Source organism: Theobroma cacao, chromosome 10 (genome assembly GCF_000208745.1).
Source record: "Theobroma cacao cultivar B97-61/B2 chromosome 10, Criollo_cocoa_genome_V2, whole genome shotgun sequence".
Taxonomy (NCBI): Eukaryota; Viridiplantae; Streptophyta; class Magnoliopsida; order Malvales; family Malvaceae; genus Theobroma; species Theobroma cacao.
In genome coordinates, this window is record NC_030859.1 from 10057355 (window position 1) to 10072142 (window position 14788).

A 14788-nucleotide genomic window follows, 5' to 3' on the forward strand; every position below is an offset into this window, starting at 1 on the left:
TATAAAAGGTTTTGGCTGAGCCTAGTAAAAGCCATTGTAAAGCTTGGTGAAAGCTTGTGAATTTCATCGGTGTTTAGTGAATTTGTGGGAAAATCCTTGGTTGGATAATCAAGGTAGTGGATGTGGGTCTTGGACCGAACCACTCTAAATTGCTGTGCATCTTATACTTTATTTTTATTTTCTTAAGCTTTGGAAATTAGTTTTCATCATTGTTAAGAGCCAAATTATACTATTCACCCCCCCTCTAGCACATATTATCGGGACCAACAATTGGTATCAGAGCTTGTTCCTTGTTATTAAGGCTTAACATCCTTAGGGATGATCCATATGGCTCTCCAAAAATCAGTAGTGGCTAAGGGACAATAAACAAACAGACCACCTCTGTTTGATGGCTCTAATTACCTTTATTAGAGCACAAGAATGTCAATCTATATTAGAGCTATAGATTATGAAATGTGGGATATCATAACTGATGGACCCTTTATGCCATCAACCGTGAATGTAATGACAAATGAGTTAATGCCCAAGCCAAGGTCTGAATGGACTGAGGTTGAAACTAAGAAAGTTCAAATAAATTTTAAGGCCATCAACACATTGCATTGTGCATTAACCCTAACTGAATTTAACAAAGTCTTAAGCTGTACAACAGCTAAGCAAGTGTGGAAAAACCTTAGAATAATTCATGAAGGGACTTCTCAGGAAAAAGAGTCCAAAATTGCTCTGCTAATACATAATTATGAAATGTTCAAAATAGAGCCTGGTGAAGACATCACCAGCATGTTTGATAGGTTTACAAACATCACAAATAAATTAAGTCAGCTAGGCAAGCCTATTCCTGAACATGAATTAGTAAAAAGACTGCTTAGGAGTCCACCAAAAAATTGAAAGCCTAAAGTGACTGCCATTAGAGAGGTTAAAGATTTGAACATCATCACACTTGATGGGATTTGTGATTCTCTTCTCACTCATGAGCTGAAGCTTAAGGAAGAAGAAGAAGAAGACAGAAGGGAAGCAAAAGAAAAGAAAAAGAGTATTGCACTTAAAGCCAGCATCCTTGAAGAAGAGCTGGAAGAGCTTTCCTGTGATGATGATGAAGAATTAGCTCTGGTTGCAAGAAAATTCAGAAAGCTAATGAGTAGAAGTAACCGAAGGCTAGCTATAAGAGGTTTTAAGAAAGACCAAGGTGCCTCATGGAAAAACAGAAACAAAATTGACTCCAACAAAAAGGAAGAGCTCATTTGCTACGAGTGCAAGAAACCTGGTCACTTCAAGTCTGAGTGTCCATTACTGAAAGATGAAACTCCCAAGAGAAATAAGAAATCCAAGAAGGCAATGGTGGCTACTGCATGGTCGGATAGTGACACTTCAAGCTTTGAAACTGATGATGAAAAATCTGAGGAAAGAGCTAACATCTGTTTAATGGCACAAGAGGATGAAACAGAGGTATTTTCATCCCCCTGCATTAATTCTTATGATGATTTACAAGATGAGTGTGAGTGCCTTTATGATGAATTTGAAAAACTTTTTTCAAAATACAAATTATTAAAGAAAAAGGCTGCATCAGTTGAAAATGATTTGGAACAAATCAAACAAGAATTTACTTTTGTTTTTGAGCAAAGAAATATTTTGCAAGTTGAGTTAGAACACTCAAAAACAAACTTTGAGGTTTTAAAACAAGAGCTGAAAAATCAGTCTGAAGCTTTGCAAATAATTCTTGATAAAAACACAACTCTTAAATGTTAAAAAAATGAATCTTCAAAAAAAGATGTATACCACAATAAAAATTCAGCTAAAGCATTACCTAGATGTTATAATTGTGGTAAACATGGTCATTTATCATATGACTGTTTTAAGAAAAGAAGAGTGCAAAAAGTGAAGAAAATCTGGGTTCCTAAGGGATCTTTTGTTGCAACAAACACTCAAGGACCCATCAAAGTATGGGTACCTATAAAGAAAAATTGAAATTCTGTTTTGTAGGTTGAGCTGGACTTAAAGGAGATATGTTCAAGAGCTCAACTCAAAAAGAAACAGCCTTGGTACTTGGACAGTGGCTGTTCACGGCACATGATAGGACATGAAATGCTGTTTGCTCATGTAAAGCCCGACCTTATAAAATACTATTCATGACATACATGTGATGAAAGCATGATTGCATGCTAGAAGAGTCTCGAAAAATTTACAAAAGTCGGTATTGCACCTAGAGGTACAATAAAGTTGATTTAATCCTCGAACTAGATCAAATAAGAATTTTAAGGTGAAATTAAGAGTGTCACAGTCCAAGGATGACTCAAAATGGTAATTCAGAGTTTGAGGATCAATTTGGAGTCAAACCGAAATTTTCACTATCTAGGGAAAAAATGGTCATTTGCCGCTTGGGGACGAAATGGTAATTTTAAAAAATATTTATTTGTCCCCATTTGACTTATTGGAGTATAATTTGACTTATTGGAGTATGATTTGAGGTTTAGAAGTGAAAAATTTTAATTTCGGTATAATTTGGAGTAAAAGGGTAAAGTGGTAATTTTACCACTCTAGGGGCAAAATTGTAATTTTCCACCATCAGGACATTTTTTCCAGCACATGGTCTTCCTTTATCTTCATCTTTGACCCTTGACTAATCATGTGGTGGAGATAAAATGTTTAAAGTTTTAAAATTTTAAAAATGGACTAATAAGAAAATGTCATGTGTCAAGCTTAGGATATTTTATTATTTAACTAAAAAATCAGCATAAATCAGCCCATTACTCTCCAAATATTCGGCCAAGCAAGGAAGAGAGAGAAAGAAAGGAAGAACAAACCCTAGGTGAGGAATTTCAAGAGAAAAAGTGTGGAAAATCAAGGAAAACAAGTGAAAAAGGTAGGATTTTTCAACTTAAGCTTGAAATCTATTTTCCTTAAGCATTTCTCCTTATTTTCCATGCTTAAATTACATGTTTTTATGATGAATTGTTGGCTGATCAAAATGGGTTAGGAGAGAGAAAGTTGTTAGATTAATTTGATTTTAAGTTATGTTAGTGTTTTTAGTTAGTTTAGCATATTTAGAAACAAAACAACAAGAAAAGAATTTATTTTCTCCCACAACCATTAATGGCTGAATTTACCATGTATTAAGTGAGGATGAGTTTGATTTTATTCTAGGAGAATTGGTTAAGGAATAATGAATTATGAGCCTAGAAAAATAATGGGAATTTTCGGAGCAAAAATATGAATTTTTACCCATTAAGGGTATTTTCGTAATTTGTTGTCGAGACTGATAATTTGCACCACACTGAGGGACATGAAGTCAATTTGGGTGCAATTGAGGTATAGAAACTGAAAAAAATTAATTTGGGATTAAATTGGACTCGTTAGTAATTTAATCTAGTGATAAGATGAATTAGGCCAATATCGGGTTTAGATAGTTACCAGTGTATTTTTGCATTCCATATTATGCATTAATAGTCTAAATTAGTTTAATTTCAATTTAGTACGAATGTAGTGAACTTCTCAATTTTATACTGTGTCAAGGTGGTGAGTCTTCCGATAAAGATAAGAAAATTGCATCCGAGGACCAGTACACAGAGTGCGTCGAAAGTCTGCATTCTAGACATTGTGAGTAAACTTACTGTCATTTTAATTATCTAGGGTGGGTTTTAGATGATTTCATGAATTCTATGGAAAAAAAAATTTTAAAAAGTAAATTTTCATGTTTTATGAATAAATGTGTTTCAATGAAATTAAATTATAAATTATTTTGAAATTAATAGTGATTTTGAAAAATAGAGTACACGGAGACTGTTAATTGTGGCAATTTGATTGTTTAAATTGATTGGCTTATGATAAATTGGGCATGATTGGCTAGTTGACAATTGTATTGAAATGCGAATTGTTTGATTGCCTTGAAAGACTGTGAATTACAAAATTGCCATATCATGTTATTGAGTTTTATTGTATGGTGGATTATATATATTAATTAATCACTGCAGTAGGGGGTTTCTGTGGACTAGCCTTTTAGAGGGGCATAGTAAACCCCATTATATTCTTACCTCGAACGAAGAGGCGTGTAGGGTATCTCCTGAGGTAAAGTTTAGAGTTCACTTCACGCTAAACCACCACGTGAGGGGGAACTCAGCCAACGCCAAGAAATGGCTATGTTTTCAAAACAAAAAATATGATTTATGTGAAATGTGAATTTTAATAGCCTTGGCGGTCTCGATAGGATGCCTATGCCAAGGTGTTCTTGAGAATGAATTTATGGCACAAGTCTAGTTTCTATGAAATTCATAAGCCTCTTTACATATTTTAAATGAAATGTATTTTTATGCTGAGACCCAGTTTACGATGATTTATTTTGTTGTCTCCATGTACTCAACTTTAGATATTTATGATGATGTCTATTTACTCATTGGGATTTTATAATCTCACCACCCTCATTTCCATCCATTTCAGGTTCAGTATAGGCTATAGATAGCTGATCTCATCGAGGACTACTGTTGGATTTGCATTTTCCAAACCGTAGGTTCACAGTTCTCTTTACTTTTGTTCATTCAGGGGCTCTCTTGTTATTATAAATTAAATTAAATATTTTGGCTTACTGTATTACAGTATGTATAAATTTATTTAGCTTTTACGCTCTAAAAAAATTATTCACGTATAACTTTATAAATATTGTTTTATAAGAAAATAGAATATTTTACTTAATATTTCTTTTATTTTCTTATTATATTCAAATAACCTTAATTTCGTTTTAAATGAAGATTTTAGACTTTTAAACTCATTTTGATTATGAATTATGTCTTTTGTACTTGTATGTTACATTTTAGCCAGTTTCAAAGTTTTTGAGAAAAATGACCAAAATATCCCTGTGAGACGAAAATTAATATTTTATTTGTTTTAAGTTGGAAACGGCTTAAAATCTTTTAGAACACGATATTTGACAATGGTTGCTCACAAGGGAACAAAGAAACTGATAGTAAAGCCTTGCGGGGTTTCAGGTTGACATTCCGAGCAATGAGTGTCTACCGGGACACCGCGACGGTTGTCATGGGCTCGAGGGGAGTACCAGGTCGTGACAATTCGATTGGTATTAGAGCCTTTGGTTTTAAAGATCAAAGTTTTTAGTTTTAAAGTTGTTTTAAAAATTTACAATATCAGTGTGGCCTCGGATTAAGTTATGTTAGGTTGGGTTAAATAGAATGCATGCATCTGCATATAGAGCCTAAGGTTACCTAAACTTGCTCGTATTCTTTTATAGATTATAATGCTTCCTCGACGCGGACGCCCACCTCTCACTAGATCGGTTGGGAGGGGAAGAGGTCGTTCCCAACGTCATCAGCCAGATACAGTAGAGGAGGAATCAACTGCATCCACCATTCGGGCTGCACCTGCTACTGAGCAGGCTGAGAGTCTTCCACATCTTCCACCTCCTCAGCCACCTACTGGTATTCCCGCCATGCTTACCGAGGCAGCACAAGCATTCGCAGCTTTCTTTACTGCAATGGCTGGTCAAGCTCAGACTGGTCAAGTTCCAACTATAGTGCCTCAAACTACTCCTTTAGTTCCACCACCAGTACAGGATGTATCCATTTTTAAGAAGCTAAATGAGGCTAGACAGCTCAGTTGTGTGTCTTTCGCAGGTGAGTTGGATGCCACTATGGCAAAGGATTGGATTAATCAGGTTTCAAAGACTCTCTTTGATATGGGATTAGATGACGACATGAAGCTGATGGTGGCTACGAGATTATTAGAGAAAAGGGCTCGTACTTGGTGGAATTTGGTGAAGTCCCGTTCCACTACTCCTCAAACATGGTCCGATTTTCTCAGGGAATTCGATGGTCAGTATTTCACTTATTTTCATCAGAAAGAAAAGAAGACATAATTTTTGAGTTTGAAACAGGGGAATCTAACTGTAGAGGAGTACAAGACTCGTTTTAACGAGTTGATGTTATATGTGCCAGATCTGGTGAAATCTGAGCAGGATCAGGCTAGTTATTTCGAGGAAGGGCTCCATAATGAGATTAGAGAGCGAATGATAGTGATTGGTAGGGAGCCACATAAGGAGGTCGTACATATAGCTTTACGGGCTGAGAAGCTCATGACTGAGAATAAGAGGATTCGAACTGAGTTTGCAAAAAGAAAGAATCCTAGTATGTCTTCTAGTCAGCCAGTAAAAAGAGGCAAGGACTCAGTGACTTCAGGGAGCACTACTTCTGTTTTTGTGACATCTCCTCGACCTCCATTTCCACCATCACAGCAGAGACCTTCGAGGTTTAGCAGATCTGCTATGACTGGTTCTGGGAAGAGTTTCGGAGGTTTTGAAATATGCAGAAATTATGGGAATTATCATAGTCGGCTATGTAGAGGGCCAACAAGATGTTCCAAATGTGGACAGACGGGTCATATTAGGAGTAATTGCCCACGGTTAGGACGAGCCACTGTAGTTGCATTATCTCCACCAGCTCACACTGATATGTAGAGGAGAGATTCTTTTGGGTTACCACCGAGACAAAGAGTAGCCATACGGTCCGGTGTGGAGAGTAATACCCCGACGCATTCACCTTCAAGACCACAGACTCGTATTTCGACAAGAGTTTTCACTGTGACGGAAGATGAGGCACGGGTCCAACCTAGAGCAGTGACAGGTATTATGTCTTTATTTGATAAAGATGCTTATGTTTTGATAGATTCTGGCTTAGATAGATCTTATGTGAGTATTACATTTGCATCAATTGCTGATAGAAACCTGTCACCATTAGAGGGAGAAATTGTAGTGCATACCCCTCTAAGAGAACAATTGATTAGAAATACTTATTATGGATATTGTGGGGTAAGGGTAGGTGAGGAAGAATTTAGGGGTGACTTAATTCGTCTAGAGATCTTGGATTTTGATTTAATATTGGGTATGGACTGGTTAACTGCACATCGAGCGAATGTGGATTGTTTTCGAAAAGAAGTTGTTCTTCGAAATTCGGAGGAAGTAGAGATTGTGTTTGTAGGGGAACGTCGAGTATTACCATCTTATGTAATCTCGGACATCAAAGCTTCGAAATTAGTGCAAAAAGGGTATCTGGCTTATTTGGCATACGTGATTGATACTTCAAAGAGGGAGCCTAGGTTAGAGGATGTCCCAATAGTAAGTGAGTTTCCTGATGTATTTCCTGATGATTTAGCGGGACTACCTCTTGATCGAGAGCTTGAGTTCCCTATTGATTTACTTTCGAGTACGACACCTATTTCTATTCCTCCATATAGAATGGCTCCGGCAGAGTTGAAGGAATTGAAAGTCCAGTTGCAAGATTTGGTGGATAAAGGTTTCATTCGCCCTAGCATTTCTCTTTCAGGAGCACTAGTCCTATTTGTAAAGAAGAAGGATGGCACTCTTCAATTATGTATCGATTACCGTCAGCTGAATCGAGTGACCATCAAGAATAAATACCCTTTACCTCGGATAGATGATCTTTTTGATCAATTACGAGGTGCTATGGTATTCTCTAAGATTGATTTGAGATCTGGGTACTATTAGTTGAGGATTAAGGAGCTGGATGTACGCAAGACTGCCTTCAGGATGCGTTTTGGGCATTATGAGTTTCTAGTGATGCCGTTTGGTTTGACTAATGCTGTGGCAGTTTTTATGGATCTTATGAATAGGTTGTTCCATCCATACTTGGATAAGTTTGTGATAGTATTCATAGATGACATCCTGGTTTATTCGAAGAATGATGATGAACATACTGTCCATTTGCACATTGTGTTGCAAACTTTGCGTGAGAGGCAACTCTATGCCAAGTTCTCTAAATGTGAATTCTGGTTGAAGAAAGTGATTTTCTTGGGACATGTGGTGTCCGGAGTTGGAATTTATGTCGATCCTAAGAAGATTAAGGCAATCTTGCAATGGGAGCAATCGAGAACGGTAACTGAGATTCGTAGTTTCATTGGCTTAGTTGGTTATTATCGGAGATTTGTTTAGGGATTTTTTTTTATAGCAGCTCCTCTGACTCGTTAGACTCGTAAAGGAGTTAAGTATGAGTGCGATGATGTTTGTGAGAATCGATTCCAGGAGCTAAAGAACCGGTTAATCTCCGCTCCCNGGGACATGTGGTGTCCGGAGTTGGAATTTATGTCGATCCTAAGAAGATTGAGGCAATCTTGCAATGGGAGCAATCGAGAACGGTAACTGAGATTCGTAGTTTCATTGGCTTAGTTGGTTATTACCGGAGATTTATTTAGGGATTTTCTTTGATAGCAGCTCCTCTGACTCGTTAGACTCGTAAAGGAGTTAAGTATGAGTGCGATGATGTTTGTGAGAATTGATTTCAGGAGCTAAAGAACCGGTTAACCTCCGCTCTCATTTCGTCATGAGACTTTCATTGTTGAATCAGATCAGAGAATTGCAGAAATATGATGATTGGTTGAAATGGGAAGTTCAAAAGTTGCAAGATGGAGAAACTAGTGAGTTTAGACTCAACGATGATGGTACTTTGATGCTTAGAGACCGAATTTGTGTCCCTAAGGATGATTAGTTGAGACGAGCTATTTTGGAGGAAGCTCATTCTTTCGCCTACTCTTTACATCCCGGAAGCACCAAGATGTATTGCACTATTAAAGAAAGTTATTGGTGGCCGAGTATGAAACGAGACATAGCAGAGTTTGTAGTGAAATGTCTCACATGCCAATAGATTAAGGCGGAGCATCAAAAACCGTCAAGTACTATTCAACCTTTACCGATTTCTGAATGGAAGTAGGAACACGTGACTATGGACTTTGTATTGGGTTTGCCACGGACACAAAGTGGGAAGGATGTTATTTGGGTGATTGTGGATAGATTTACTAAGTCCGCCCATTTCTTGGCTATCCATAGCACGTATTCTATTGAGAGGCTGGCAAGACTTTATATAGATGAGGTTGTGAGATTGCATAGAGTTCCAGTTTCTATTGTGTCAGATTGAGACCCTCGGTTTACTTCTCGATTTTGGCTGAAATTTCAGGAAGCTCTTGGAACTAAATTGAGATTTAGTACTACCTTTCATCCGCAGACAGATGGTCAATTTGAGAGAACTATTCAGACCTTGGAAGATATGTTACGGGCTTGTGTCATTGACTTTATTGGGAGTTGGGACAGACACTTGCCATTGGTGGAGTTCGCGTATAATAACAATTTTCAGTCTAGTATTAGAATGGCACCATACGAGGCTCTGTATGAAAGGAAGTGTCGAACTCCTCTCTGTTGGGATGAAGTAGGTGAGAGGAAATTGGTGAATGTGGAATTGATTGATCTAACAAATGATAAGGTCAAGGTTATCCGAGAGCGGTTAAAGACAACTCAAGATAGGCAGAAGAATTATTCGGATAAACGAAGGAAAGATTTGGAGTTTGAAGTCGACGATAAAGTTTTTCTTAAGGTTTCTCCTTGAAAAGGTAATAATTTGAAAATTCCAAGTATTAAATCTTATTTGATTATACTATTATGATAATTTGTGATATTTATTGGATGATGAAAGGTGTGATTCGATTCGCGAAGAGGGGAAAGCTCAATCCAAGATACATTGGACCCTTTCGTATCATTGAAAGGATTGGGCTAGTGGCTTATAGACTTGAATTACCCCCAGAGTTAGATCGGATTCATAATGTCTTCCACGTCTCGATGTTGAAAAAGTATGTTTTCGATCCCTCTCACATTTTAGAGACACCTCCCATTGAGTTGCATGAGGATTTGAAGTTCGAGGTGCAGCCTGTACGTATTCTAGATCGAAAGGATCGAGTGCTAAGGAACAAGAGCATTCCAATGGTGAAAGTATTGCGGAAGAATGCTCGAATGGAGGAGATGACATGGGAAGCCGAGGGCCAGATGAGAAACCAATATCCATATCTTTTCTTCGAATCTGGTAAGTGAAATTTTGAGGCCAAAATTTTATTTTAAGGGGGGTAGTGCTGTAAAGCCCGACCTTATTAAATACTATTCATGACGTACATGTGATGATAGCATGATTGTATGCTAGGAGAGTCCCGAAAAATTTACCAAAGTCGGTATTGTACCTAGAGGTACAACAAAGTTGATTTAATCATCGAACTAGATCAAATAGGAATTTTAAGGTGAGATTAAGATCGTCACAATCCAAGGATGACTCAAAATGGTAATTCGGAGATTGAGGATCAATTTGGAGTCGAATCGAAATTTTCACTATCCAGGGGCAAAATGGTCATTTGCCAACTGAGGACAAAATGAAATATTTAGAAAAGATTTTTTTGACCCCATTTGACTTATTGGAGTATAATTTGACTTATTGGAGTATGATTTGAGGTTTAGAAGTGAAAAATTTTAATTTCGGTGTAATTTGGAGTAAAAGGGTAAAATGGTAATTTTGCCAACCCAGGGGAAAATTGTAATTTTCCACCATCAGGACATTTTTTCCAGCACATGGTCTTCCTTTATCTTCATCTTTGTCCCTTGATTAATCATGTGGTGGAGATAAAATGTTTAAATTTTTAAAATTTTAAAAATGGACCAATAAGAAAATGCCATGTGTCAAGCTTGCGATATTTTATTATTTAACTAAAAAAATCAACATAAATCAGCCCATTACTCTCCAAATATTCGGCCAAGCAAGGAAGCGAGAGAAAGAGAGGAAAAACAAACCCTAGGTGAGGAATTTCAAGAGAAAAAGTGTGGAAAATCAAGGAACACAAGTGAAAAAGGTAGGATTTTTTAACTTAAGCTTGAAATCTATTTTCCTTAAGCATTTCTCCTTATTTTCCATGCTTAAATTACATGTTTTTATGATGAATTGTTGGCTGATCAAAATGGGTTAGGAGAGAGAAAGTTATTAGATTAATTTGATTTTAAGTTATGTTAGTGTTTTTAGTTAGTTTAGCATATTTAGAAACAGAACAATAAGAAAAGAATTTATTTTCTCCCACAACCATTAATGGCCGAATTTACCATGTATGAGTGAGGATGAGTTTGATTTTTATTCTAGGAGAATTGGTTAAGAAATGATGAATTATGAGCCTAGAAAAATAATGAGAATTTTCGGAGCAAAAATATGAATTTTTACCCATTAGGGGTATTTTCGTAATTTGCCATCAAAACTGATAATTTGCACCACACTGAGGGACATCAAGTCAATTTGGGTGCAATTGAGGTATAGAAACTGAAAAAAATTAATTTGGGATTAAATTGGACTTGTTAGTAATTTAATCGGGTGATAAGACGAATTAGGCCAATACTGAGTTTAGATAGTTACCAGTGCATTTTTGCATTCAATATTATGCATTAGTAGTCTAAATTAGTTTAATTTCAATTTAGTACCAATGTAGTGAATTTCTCGATTTTGTACTATGTCAAGGTGGTGAGTCCTCCGATAAAGGCAAGGAAATTGCATCCGAGGACCAGTAGACAGGGTGCGTCGAAAGTCTGCATTCTAGACATTTTGAGTAAACTTACTGTCATTTGAATTATCTAGGGTGGTTTTTAGATGATTTCATGAATTCTATGGAAAAAGAAATTTAAAAAGGTAAATTTTCATGTTTTATGAATAAATGTGTTTCAATGAAATTAAATTATAAATTGTTTTGAAATTAATAGTGATTTTGAAAAATAGAGTACACGGAGACTGTTAATTGTGGTAATTTGATTGTTTAAATTGATTGGCTTGTGATAAATCGGGCATGATTGGCTAATTGGCAATTGTATTGAAATGCAAATTGTTTGATTGCCTTGAAAGATTGTGAATTACAAAATTGTCATATCATGTTATTGAGTTTTATTGTATGGTGGATTATATATATTAATTAATCACTGTAGTAGAGGGTTTCTGTGGACCAGCCTTTTACAGGGGCATAGTAAACCTCATTATATTCTTACCTCGAACGGAGAGGCGCGTAGGGTATCTCTTGGGGTAAATCTTGGGGTTCACTTCACACCAAACCACCACGTGAGAGGGAACTTAGCCAACGCCAAGGAATGGCTATGTTTTCAAAACAAAAACATGATTTATGTGAAATGTGAATTTTAATAGCCTTGGCGGTCTCGGTAGGATGCCTAGGCCAAGGTGTCCCCGAGAATCGATTTATGGCACAAGCTTAGTTTTTATGAGATTCATAAGCCTCTTTACATATTTTAAATGAACTGTATTCTTATGTTGTGACCCAATTTATGATGATTTATTTTATTGTCTCCATGTACTCAACTCTAGATATTTATGATGATGTCTGTTTACTCATTGAGATTTTATAACCTCACCACCCTCCTTTCCACCCATTTTAGGTTCAGTATAGGTTGTAGATAGCTGATCTCATCGAGGACTACCGTTGGTTCTGCATTTTTCAAACCGTAGGTTCACAGTCCTCTTTACTTTTGTTTATTTAGAGGCCCTCTTGCTATTATAAATTAAATTAAATATTTTGGTTTACTGTATTACAATATGTATAAATTTATTTAGCTTTTGCGCTATAAAATTATTCACGTATAACTCTATAAATATTGGTTTATAAGAAAATAGAATATTTTACTTAATATTTCTTTTATTTTCTTATTATATTCAAATAACTGTAATTTCGTTTTAAATGAAGATTTTAGACTTTTAAACTCATTTTGAATATGAATTATGTGTTTTGTACTTGTATATTACGTTTAGCCAGTTTCGAAAATTTTGAAAAAAAATTTACCAAAATACCCTTATGAGACAAAAATTAATATTTTATTTATTTTTAGTTGGAAACAGTTTAAATCTTTTAAAACACGATATTTGACAATGGTTGCTCACAAGGGAAATGAGAAACTGATAGTAAAGCCTTGTGGGGTTTCGGGTTAACATTTCGGGCAATGAGTGTCTACCGGGATACCGCTGCGGTTGTCACGGGCTCGAGGGGAGTACCGAGTCGTGAGAATTCGATTAGTATAAGAGCTTTTGGTTTTAAAGTTATTTTAAAAACTACAGTGTCAATGTGGCCCCAAGGTAGATTAGATTAAGTTAAATGCATATAGTTGCATATAGAACTTAAAGTCATCTAAGTTTGTTATGTCTTTTCTTATAGATCATCATGCCTCCTCGACGTGGACGCCCACCCCTCTCTAGACCAGTCGAGAGGGGAAGAGGTCGCACTCCACATAATCAGCCAGATCCTGTAGAGGGGGAATCAGCTGCGTCTACTCTTCGGGCAGCACCTGCTGTTGAACCGACTGGGACTCTTCCACATCCTCCACCTCCTCAGCCACCTACTGGTATTCCCACCATGCCTACCGAGGCAAGACAAGCATTGGCAGCTTTCTTTACCGCAATGGCTGGTCAAGCTCAAATTGGTCAAGTTCCACCTATAGTGCCTCCAACTACTCCTTTAGTTCCACCACCAGTGCAGGATGTATCCATTTCTAAGAAGCTAAAGGAGGCTAGACAGCTTGGTTGTGTGTCTTTCGCTGGTGAGTTGGATGCCACTGTGGCAAAGGACTGGATTAATCAGGTTTCAGAGACTCTCTCTGATATGGGATTAGATGACGACATGAAGCTGATGGTGGCTACAAGATTATTAGAGAAGAGGGCTCGTACCTGGTGGAATTCGGTGAAGTCCCGTTCCACTACTCCTCAAACATGGTCCGATTTTCTCAGGAAATTCGATGGTCAATATTTCACTTATTTTCATCAGAAAGAAAAGAAGAGAGAATTTTTGAGTTTGAAACAAGGGAATCTAATTGTAGAGGAGTACGAGACTCGTTTTAACGAGTTGATGTTATATGTGCCGGATCTGGTGAAATCTGAGCAAGATCAGGCCAGCTATTTCGAGGAAGGGCTCCGTAATGAGAGTAGAGAGTGAATGACAGTGACTGGTAGAGAGCCACATAAGGAGATGGTACAGATGGCTTTACGGGCTGAGAAGCTCGCGACTGAGAATAGGAAGATTTGGACTGAGTTTGCAAAAAAGAGGAATCCTGGTATGTCTTCTAGTCAACCAGTAAAAAGAGGCAAGGACTCAACGACTTCAGGGAGCACTACTTCTGTTTTCGTGACATCTCTTCGACCTCTATTTCCACCATCACAACAGAGACCTTCGAGGTTTAGCAGATCTACTATGACTGGTTCTGGGAAGAGTTCCGGAGGTTTTGATAGATGCAGAAATTGTGGAAATTATCATGTTGGGCTGTGTAGGGGGCTTGCATTATGTTTTCTTTATGGTCAGCCGAGTCATATTAGGAGTAATTGCCCACGGTTAGGACGAGCCACTGTAGCTGCATCATCTCCACCAGCTCGTACTGATATGCAGAGGAGAGATTCTTTTGGGTTACCACCGAGACAAGGAGTAGCCATACGGTTCGGTGTGGAGAGTAATACCCCGGAGCATCCACCTTCGAGACCACAGACTCGTACTTCGACAAGAGTTTTCGCTGTGACAGAAGATGAGGCACAGGGTCTTACCTGGAGCAGTGACAGGTATTATGTCTTTATTTGATAAAAATGCTTATGTTTTGATAGATTCTGGCTCAGATAGATCTTATGTGAGTACGACATTTGCATCAATTGCTGATAGAAACCTGTCACCATTAGAGGGAGAAATTATAGTGCATACCCCTTTAGGAGAACAGTTGATTAGAAATACTTGTTATAGAGACTGTGGGGTAAGGGTAGGTGAGGAAGAATTTAGGGGTGACTTAATTCCTCTAGAGATCTTGGATTTTGATTTAATATTGGGTATGGACTGGTTAACTGCACATCGAGCGAATGTGGATTGTTTTCGAAAAGAAGTTGTTCTTCGAAATTCGGAGGAAGTAGAGATTGTGTTTGTAGGGGAACGTCGAGTATTACCATCTTATGTAATCTCG